Genomic DNA, 10193 nt, shown 5'->3' with positions numbered 1-10193 from the left:
AGATAATGAAGGTAATGGAGAGAGTTCTAGAAGGTACGATTAGAGAAAGAGTGAATATTGATGAGATGCAGTTTGGGTTTATGCCAGGCAGGGAGACCACTGATTCATTGTTCGACAGCTTCAGGAAAAATATATAGGAAAGAAAAGTGAACTGTACTTTGTTTTTGTTGATTTGGAGAGGGCCTCTGACAGGGTCCCTAGACAGGTGATGAAAGTGGGCAATGAGAAAGCTTGGGATGGAGGAGTGGCTGGTTAAGATGGTTATAGTCACGTATGTGGGTGCTCGCACCCAGGTAAGAGTGAATGGAGATTTGAGTGATGAGTTTTCCATGAATGTTGGTGTGCATCAGGGGTCAGTTTTGAGTCCGTTGGTATTTATCATGGTACCTGAAACCCTCTCACATGACTTCAGAAATGGACTCCTATGGGAGATGTTGTATGCTAACAATTTGGTGCTGATTTCAGTGAATGAAAGGGAGGCGGAGGAAAGAATTAGGAAGTGAAGAAATGGTGTGGGGCACAAGGGCTTAAGAGTAAATGCAGATAAAATAAAAGCAGTGATATCTAAGGTTGGTGGCAGTACTGTCAAAGAAGTGAGAGAGTGACCATGTGCAATTTGGCACAAGGGAGTGGGGAAGTAATTCCATCTTGTGCAGTGTTTGTGATAACTGGGTGCACAAGAGATGTAGTGGTATTAGAGGCAAACTGTGAGACAATGCTAATTTTATGTGTGTGTCATGCCGGGGAAAGCAGGTGGAGATTGTCAGGCGAGAAAGAACTGAACTTACTGATGAGTCTCTTGCATGTGTGGAAGAGTTTTGTTGTTTGGGAGACATGTTATGTGCTGGAGGTGGGGCTGGAGCTAGCTCTGTGGCTAGGGTGAGAAGTGGTTGGAAGAAGTTCAGGGAGATGTTGCCTCTCCTGACATTGAGAGGACTCTCCCTACATCCTAAGGGGTCTTTGTCTGCAGCATGTGTCAGGAGTGTAATCCTGTACGGTAGTGACACCTGGGCAGTAAAGGAAGAGGATATTCACAGGCTCAAATGTACAGAAATTACAATGATTAGGTGGATGTGCAGTGCATCCCTGGATGCAAGGCCTGGGGGGTCTGGGTTTACGATGGAAGAGTTGAGAGGTAGGATGGGACTGGAGTGTATTGGTGTTGTGATGAGGAGAGGTAGATTGAGATGGTTTGGGCATGTGGAGAGGATGGGGGATGATAATTGGGTGCAGAAAGTGATAAACGTTAATATTGGGGGTGGGGTTGCAAGGGACAGACCGAGAATGACGTGGGAGAAGGTCATTAAGTGTTACCTCACGGTTAGGGGACTGAACAGGGAGGCTGCCATAGATCGAGCAGAATGGAGAGCTGCCACTAGGTGACTAAGGCCGACTCATGGAAGCATGTTGGAGCCTTCAGAAACGAAATAAAAACGAAACAAAAATGCTATATGAGTTTATGCCAGGTAATGGAATAACTGAAGCAAGATTAATTGTTTGACAGCTTCAGGAAAAAATATAGGAAAGGAAAGTGATCTGTCCTTTGTTTTTGTTGATTTGGAGACGGCCTTTGACAGAGTCTCTAGGAAGGTGGTGAAGTGGTCAGTAACAAAGCCTGAGGTCGAGAAGTGGCTGGTTAGAGTGGTTATGGCTATCTACAGTGCTCGTCAAAAGTATTGAGCGCCTACCACCGGGCACGCAATACTTATGGACAAGAAAGAATCACCCGTTTTTGGTAGTAAAAATTGAAGCAAAAGTTTGCAGCGCTAGCATGACGTCACGATAGCCTGAGGCCTTCCGAAGCGCTGGCTGGTTCCCGCCTCAGTTGCTTACGGGCTACCTGAGAGAAAGGAACTCCGCTGCGTCTCCCTCTCTTTTTGCGCCCTTTTTTACCAAGTGTCCCGCAGTGTTTTGGCTTTCGCCACTTTGTTATGGTACCTACCCGTGAACTATCGAGTGAAATCATATCCTAGATCATTGCTCTAAAGGAGGCAGGCCACCAAACAATGGAAATTAGTGAATTCGTTGGTGTGGCTCGATTGACAGTGCGTAGGTGGTGCGCGCGTTTTCGAGTGAAAAACAGTGGTGACATTCCCACAAAGAAACTGCAGTCTGGTAGGCCCAGGAAAACTTCCCCTGGGTCTGTTAATGTTTTAAAACGTGCAGTGGAGTTTAATCCTCGTGTGAGTGCAAGGAAAATAAAGGAGAGCAACCCGGAAGTGTTTGGTGAGGTTTCTGTGCGCACAGTGTAATTCACCGGGTCGGTCAGGATCACTTGATGGTCGTGATGGTCAGCTTTAACCTCCCGGAAGGGAGCTGAGAGCTCATATAGTCCGATTTAAGGGCAAGGCTGTGACCTTCACACATGCACACACCCATCCCCTTGCTCAAGGGGGATAGTAACCACCCACTTCGTCAGTGAAACTTTTTGCAAACTGAGCGAGGCGCGAACTCCCGTCCACCAGTTGGCAAGCGGGAACGTTACCACTGCACCAGCGAGCGGTGTCTCGAAGGTACCATGAACTTGGTTACACAAGTCACAGGCCTGTGAGAAAGCCTCTTCTCACAAAAACCCAGCAACTTCGTAGGCTTGCCTTTGCTAACAAATATCTTAACTGGGGTGAGGAGCAATGGTTGTCAGTGTTGTGGTCTGATGAGGCAACGTTTAGTGTCACCTGTAACAGAGGAGCACGTGTGTACCGGCACAAAGGTATGACCCACTTGACCCACGGTATGTTGAAAGCACAGTTAAACATCCTGATTCGCTCATGGTATGGGGTTGTTTTTCTGGTCAAGGTTTGGGGAAGCTTGTTGTGCTTCCCAAGAACTGCAGAGTGAATCAGGATGTTTACCTGGAGCTTCTGTGTGATCATTTAACAGACTCCTTCGAGCTCACAGGTGCACGAGTGTTTCAGCAGGACGGTGCACCTGCTCACAAGGCCAAATCGGTCACCAATTGGCATCGTGACTGCGAGGTATCATTCATGAAAGACTGGCCAGGAAATAGCCCAGACCTCAACCCGATTGAAAACCCCTGTTACCTTGTAAAGACGAATCTCCAAGGGAAGGACGTGAGCTCTCTGCCTAAGCTGGAAGCCGACATTCGTAACTCCTGGGACAAAATACCCCTCCAGCACCTGAGGAACCTCGCCCTTTCACTTCCAAGACGTCTCAGGTCCATGAAGAAGCGTAAAGGATACCCTATGAAGCACTAAAAGTAAATAAAATGCATTACTTATATGTTTTTTCAATGTTGAAAGGTTTGTTTCGTAGGAGGGACGCAGGGCGCTCGATACTTCTGACGAGCACAGTATGTGGGTGCTCACACCCAGGTGAGAGTGAAGGGAGATTTGAACGATGAGTTTCCTGCGAATGTTAGCGTGCATCAGGGGTCAGTCTTGAGCCCTTTTTTTTTATCATGGTGCTTGATCCCCTTGCACATGACTTCAGAAATGGACTCACGTTAGAGATATTGTATGCTGATGATTTGGGGCTGATTGTAGAGAATGAAAGGGAGGTGAATGAAAGATTCAGAAAGTATCACAAGGGCTTGAGAATGAATGCAGATAAAACAATGTGATGATATTTAGGGCTAGTGGCAGTACTGTCAAAGAAAAGGGAGACTCGGCATGTGTGGTTTGCCTCAAGGGCATGGGAAGCAATTCCATCTTGTGTTGTATTTGTGATAAGTGTGTGCATAAGTGATGTAGTGGTATTAGAGGCAGACTGCGAGATTCTGTGTGTGCAGTGTGTCAGGGAGAGCATGTGAAGATTGTCAGGCATGAAATGACTGATCTTGCTGGTGAGTCTCTCGAGTGTGTGGAAGAGTTTTGTTACTTGGGAGACATGTTATGTGCTGTGGCTAGTGTATGGAGTGGTTGGAAGAAGTTCATGGAGCTGCTGCCTCTCCTGACATTGAGAGGGCTCTCCCTCTACGTCAAGGGATCTTTGTATGCAGCATGTGTTATGAGTATAATGCTGTAAAGTATAAAGACCTGGGTAGTTAAGGAAGAGGATATTCATAGGCTGAAGCCTACAGAAGTGACAATAATTAGATGAATGTGTAGTGCATCCTTCAGTGCGAGGCCTGGGGGGGTTAGGCATACAATGGAAGAGTTGAGAGGAAGGATGAGACTGGAGTGAATTGGTGTTGTGACATGGAGGGGTAGCCTGAGATGGTTTGGGCATAAGGAGATGATGGATGACAATTGGGTGCAGAAAGTGAGATATGTGAATGTTGGGGGTAGGTTTGTAAGCAGACAGAAAAGACCTGGGATGAGGTCATAAAGTGTGACCTTAGGGATTTGGGACTGAAAAGAGAGGTTGACAGAGATTAAGAAACATAGAAAGCCACTATTAGGTGACCAATGCTGATGCATGCCAGTATGGTGGAGCATTTATAAAGGAAACAAAAGAAAATGAAATGGGAAAAAATGGGAATGGCACAAAAGTCTAAAAGAAATAGAGATTGTAAATAATCATTAAATACATAAAGAAAATATGGCATAACTGCTGCAATACTTATAAAATATCCCCTCTGTAAACACACCACTATTCTGCACTCATCAGGCACCATTTAAATGTTTATGCAAATACTGTACACAGGTGGCACCAGCCTGTCTCCACTGTGTTATTTCCACTCTGTAGTTAGTGTCCTGCTTTCAGTTCTCCTCTTTTCCATGTATGCATCCTACTCTCACTTTGGGTAAATAACAAAATATTCTTAGTGCCTGTAGCTCCTTGTGTGGAAAATATTACAGTTTACTTGCATTCATGACTCATTTATTTTATTTCATTTATTTTTTTCACAAGATGTAGCAATTTTCATTGGTCTCTGAAATTAATGATGAACTTGCTGGACACTTAAACAGTATATCATAAAATGATGAGGGAGACTAGTCCAGACATGGCTTCACTGTAAAAGAGTATGAACAAGCAGTCACACGTATATGTAGTTGGTTGTGTAATGAGCTATGTAGCTGGGGACATTAATATGAGCAATCTGCAGATAAACAAACCTTTTAAACTTGATGGTCAGCTGATTAACTTGGTGAAAAATGAAGCTACTGATAATAAGTTTTACTTTTCTCTGAGTTCCTTTGCAAAGTACAGGTACAGTAGACCCTCACTATAATAAACCTCAACAGAATTGATTTCAGATTTAATGGATGCCACAGAGTCCACCGAATTTTCATAGACTATATCAAACAACTGTCATTAACTGGGGTGGATCGCACAGCCCTTCTGAATGTCTCTGAGCCCACAGAACTGTTTTTCGGCTGTACTGAACAATGGTTGTTAAATGGGTGCATTGCACAGCCCTTCCGAACTGCCTGCAGGGTGACTCAGAACGCAGATGCCAAGGTTGGTGGCAGTTTCTTCCACCCACTTGGGCTAGGTTGGAGATCTGTGGATGGGAACAGGTAACGAGTTGGGCTATTTTTGTACTACTTCTGGTAAGCTTGAGCAGGACCTGAGTCTGTGGAAATACTGTATCACACATGCTCAGCATCAGTCTTGTCATGTTTTTTGTTGTGTTCAGACAACTATGTGTGTGTCTCATGTCTCTCAGCTCTGCCAAGTGTTTTTCCATTGTGACTGAAAAAAATGGCTTCTAGTAAGGACTCTTCCAGCACCTCCTCTTCTGAAAGAGCAAAGAGGAGGATTATTACCACTGTGGAGAAGATGGAGGTGATTGTGGCCCATGAAAGAGGCACAAGCAGGACTGAACTCATGTACAAGTATGACTTTAAGAAAGTGACCCTTCATGACATCCTAAAGGCTAAAGATAAAGGGAGTAATAAAGAAAATGGAAAGGGGAAGGCTGCATTCAAGACCAGGAAGCTGCTGAATGAGAAACTGGATGAAGCTGTGTATATGAGCTGCTATCCAAAATTTTCCAGACTAATGTTATATAAAACTGAAAACTCACCATAGTTCCTATTAGCTGCCATCAACCTCGGAGCACCACCGGATATTCTTTCTGGATGTCCTCAGTGATATCAAAATGATGCCTTTTCAGCTTGATCTTCACATTTGGAAACAGCAAGAAGTCACAGGGGGCAAAATCCAGTGAGTAAGGACGGTGGGGGACAACAGCCATGTTGCTCTAGGCCAAATACTGTTGGGCGTTGAGCATATCGTGAGCCGGGACATTGTCGTGGTAAAGCAGCCACTTGTCTTGACAGAGGTCAGGGTGTCACCTTCTCACATCTTTATGTAGTCACCGCAAAACATCAAAGCAGAAGTTGGAATTGACAGTTTGGCCAGCTGGGACGAATTCTTGTGCAAGATCTCCTTGATGTAAAAAAAAAAAAAAAAAAAAAAAAAAAAAAAAAAAAAAAGATCGGCATGTTCTTGTCATTACTTTTCGCCTGTCTGGCCTTTCTGGGTCTTGGTGAGGCTGCCAGACCAAGAGATTGCTCATCAAACACTTGTCGAATCATTGCCAGGATCTCTGTTGCATTTTTCCTAAGATCCACTTACAATCTGATGCAAATTTGCTGTTCCTTTTCGATACCCATCTCAAAAATTGCCGAACGACATGTGCACAACAGCAAACAAATGAATGTCACTTATCCCCACGTCCACCTAGCTCCGCACTGCGTGGCACACTGACTCACAATTCTTGGTAGTATTGTCACCTAGTGGTGCATTGTGCTACTACAACCAGTTTAGGAGTCGCGATCCCAGTCCAGAAAATTATGGATAGCGCCTCGTCAGCAGGAGCGAGCTGAGGGTGTCCATGTGGGTGGTCTGGACGTACAACTCACAAAACTGAAATTTGTTGTACACCTTGGAATAAAAGATTTCAAGTGTAGTGATGGCTGGCTGTGTAGGTTCAGGAGGCACCTTGGTCTTGTTAACAAGGCCATAACTGGGGAGATGCTCAGTGTTGATGTTGATGTTATGGAACCTTTCGTTCAGCATCTTCGGGAGCTAATGGAGAAGGGCCTGCATGAGTTTCATATTTACACTGCAGACAAGACTGGGCTCTTCTGGCACACTCTTTCTCAAAGTACCCAGGCTTCCAAAGATATTGGCAGCACTCCAGGACATAAAACAATGAAGGTGCATCTCTCTATTCTGGCCATTGCCAAAGCTGATGGCTTTCATCACCTACAGCCAGTCATTGCAGGTAAGAGCAAGCAACCTAGGTCACTCAAGGACTTCATGGCCAAGCTTCCTGTGGAGCATCACGGGAACAAGTCTGCCTGGTTTACCATGGATATCTTTACTGAATGGTTCCACCACAGCTCTTGCCCTTACGTGAGGTAGCACCAATAAAGGAATGGCATCAGCCCTGATGAAATGAAGGCAGTGCTGCTGTTGGACAATGCACCAGCCCATTCTTCCTTCACCAAACTGTACACCAGGGATGGACAAATCAAGGCCTTGTTCCTGTTACTCAACACCACTGCCATGATCCAGCCCATGGTCCAGAGTGTAATACAGAGTGCCAGTTAGAAACCTCTAACTGGAACACTGCCTCGTTAAGACTGAGGATGGGCTGGACCAAGCTGACTATGAGGACACCAAAGGCAAGAGAACGCTGCAGAATTTCAAAAACTAACTACACCATAAAGAATGCCATCCTCAAATGGACAGAGGCATGGAAGAAAGTACCACTTGCCACACTCAGGAATGGGTGGTGCAGATTCCTCAGAACCCCCCCAAAACTCCAGCACCACAGCACAATTTTCAGGGGTTTGGGCCACTGAGTATGACAGAATTGTTGGTGGCTGCAGGACAAGGGAACCCTGCTGAGGAGGAGCTGCAACAATGGCTGAATGAAGATGCTGGTGTGCCTGGTTACTATCACCAGACAGAGGAGATTGTGGCATATATCCAGGAAGACAGAACACCAGCAAAGAAAGAGTATGAAGAGGAAGAGGAGGTGGAGGAGGAGGTGCCTGGACTGTCACTAGCTGTAGGCACTGGTGTTGCAGACACAATCCTGACCATCACAGATAAAGTTGGAAGACATCTGACTCAACATTATGTCATGTGGCTCATCAAGCAGAAGTTAATGCAGCAATCAAGGAAGATCCAGCCTAAGATCTCCCATTTTTTTTAAGCCTGTGCCCTCTCCTGCTGCCAAGAGGCTCCACAGACAGTCAGAGACCTCCGCTTTATCTGTAAACATCAACCTCCTAAGCCAGCTTCAACATAGCCTCTGGATCCAGCACTTCAGCCTCCAGGACCCCAATCTCCAGCACTTCAGGACTCTCTATAACAGATGTGACACCAGAGCAACCAGATGTCATCTTTGTCGACATAATGATGAATGACATCACTCAGTGCACAGCTTGCGAGATAAGTGACAGTGTAAGCAGTAAACACCCATCTACAGTGCTTGTCAGAAGTATTCAGCGTTGTCCGCCGGGCGCGCAATACTTATGGCCAAAAAAGAATCACCCATTTTTGGGGGTAAGAATTGAGCCACAAGTTTGAGCTCCGAGCATGACGTCACGGTAGCCTGGGGCCTTCTGACGCGCTGGTTGGTTCCCGCCTCAGTCGCCCACTGGCTGCCTGAGAGAGAGGAACTCCGCCGAGTGTCCCTCTCAAATTGCGCCATTTTTTACCGAGTGTCCCGCAGTGTTTTGGCCTTCAAAACTTTGTTATGGCACCTACCCGTGAACTATCGAGTGAAATCATATCCCAGATCATTGCTCTAAAGGAGGCAGGCCACCAGACAAAGGAAATTAGTGAATTGGTTGGTGTGGCACGATCGACAGTGCGTCGTTGGTGTGCGCGGTTTCGGGAGGAAAACAGTGGTGAAGTTCCCACAAAGAAACCGAGGTCTGGTAGGCCTAGGAAAACTTCCCCAAGGTCTGTTAATGTTTTAAAACGTGCAGTGGAGTTTAATCCTCGTGTGAGTGCAAGGAAAATTAAGGAGAGCAACCCAGAAGTGTTTGGTGATGTGTCAGTGAGAACAGTGTCTCGTAGGGTGCATGAGCTTGGTTACACAAGTCACAGGCCTGTGAAAAAGCCTCTTCTCTCTAGCAGCCAGAGAATTCGTAGGCTTGCCTTTGCTAATAAATATCTAAATTGGGGTGAGGAGCAATGGTTGTCAGTGTTGTGGTCTGATGAGGCAACGTTTAGTGTTACCTGTAACAGAGGAGCATGCAAAGGTAGTGACCCACTTGACCCACGGTATGTAGAAAGCACAGTTAAACATCCTGATTCACTCATAGTATGGGGTTGTTTTTCAGGGAAGGGTTTGGGGAAGCTTGTTGTACTTCCCAAGAACCTCAGAGTGAATCAGGATGTTTACCTGGAGCTTCTGTGTGATCATTTACCAGACTCCTTCGAGCTAACAGGTGCACGAGTGTTTCCAGCAGGACGGTGCACCTGCTCACAAGGCCAAATCGGTCACCAATTGGCTTCGTGACTGCGAGGTATCATTCATGACAGACTGGCCAGGAAATAGCCCAGACCTCAACCCGATTGAAAACCTCTGGTACCTCGTAAAGAAGAGTCTCCAAGGGAAGGACGTGAGCTCTCTGCCTAAGCTGGAAGCCGCCATTCGTGACTCCTGGGACAAAATACCGCTCCAGCACCTCAGAAGCCTCGCCCTTTCACTTCCAAGACGTCTCAGGTCCGTGAAGAAACGTAAAGGCTACCCTACGAAGCACTAAAGGTAAATAAAATGCATTATTTATATGTTTTTTCAATGTTGAAAGGTTTGTTTCTCAGGAGGGACGCAGGGCGCTCCATACTTCTGACGAGCACTGTATACAGGTACAGTGTATAATATATATATCTCCTACCATTTTTACTCCAACCTGGACGGAAATTGCCCTCTCCCCATCATATAATAACAGGTTATCATGTAATAACAGGTTTTAGTAATATTGAACTAGTCAGGAAGAAGTGCTATGACTAGGATGTAAAACAAGCTGCAAAAGGATGAAATTATCAGCCATGTTAGTATGAAATGAGTATAGTTTTAATTTGTAGTACTAGAATATGATACTGTACTCATTTATTTTCAGATATGTGCTTGATTTTCCACCAGAGGGGGTGGGGGAACTGGGATTTAACGAACGTCTGACTTCATCGAACCAGGTTTCCCCTTCAAGTAGCCTGTTATAGAAAGGATCTATTGTAATTAACCACGCACTATACAAAGGGTATAATTTTTCATAGTGTGATATATAAATGACATGGTAACAAATGCTATTATACTG

Source organism: Coenobita brevimanus, chromosome 23 (assembly GCF_032717465.1).
Source record: "Coenobita brevimanus isolate Jiangsu-jjx chromosome 23, ASM3271746v2, whole genome shotgun sequence".
Classification (NCBI taxonomy): Eukaryota; Metazoa; Arthropoda; class Malacostraca; order Decapoda; family Coenobitidae; genus Coenobita; species Coenobita brevimanus.
The sequence above is the reverse complement of the archived record's forward strand: the minus strand, read 5'-3'. Positions refer to the sequence as shown.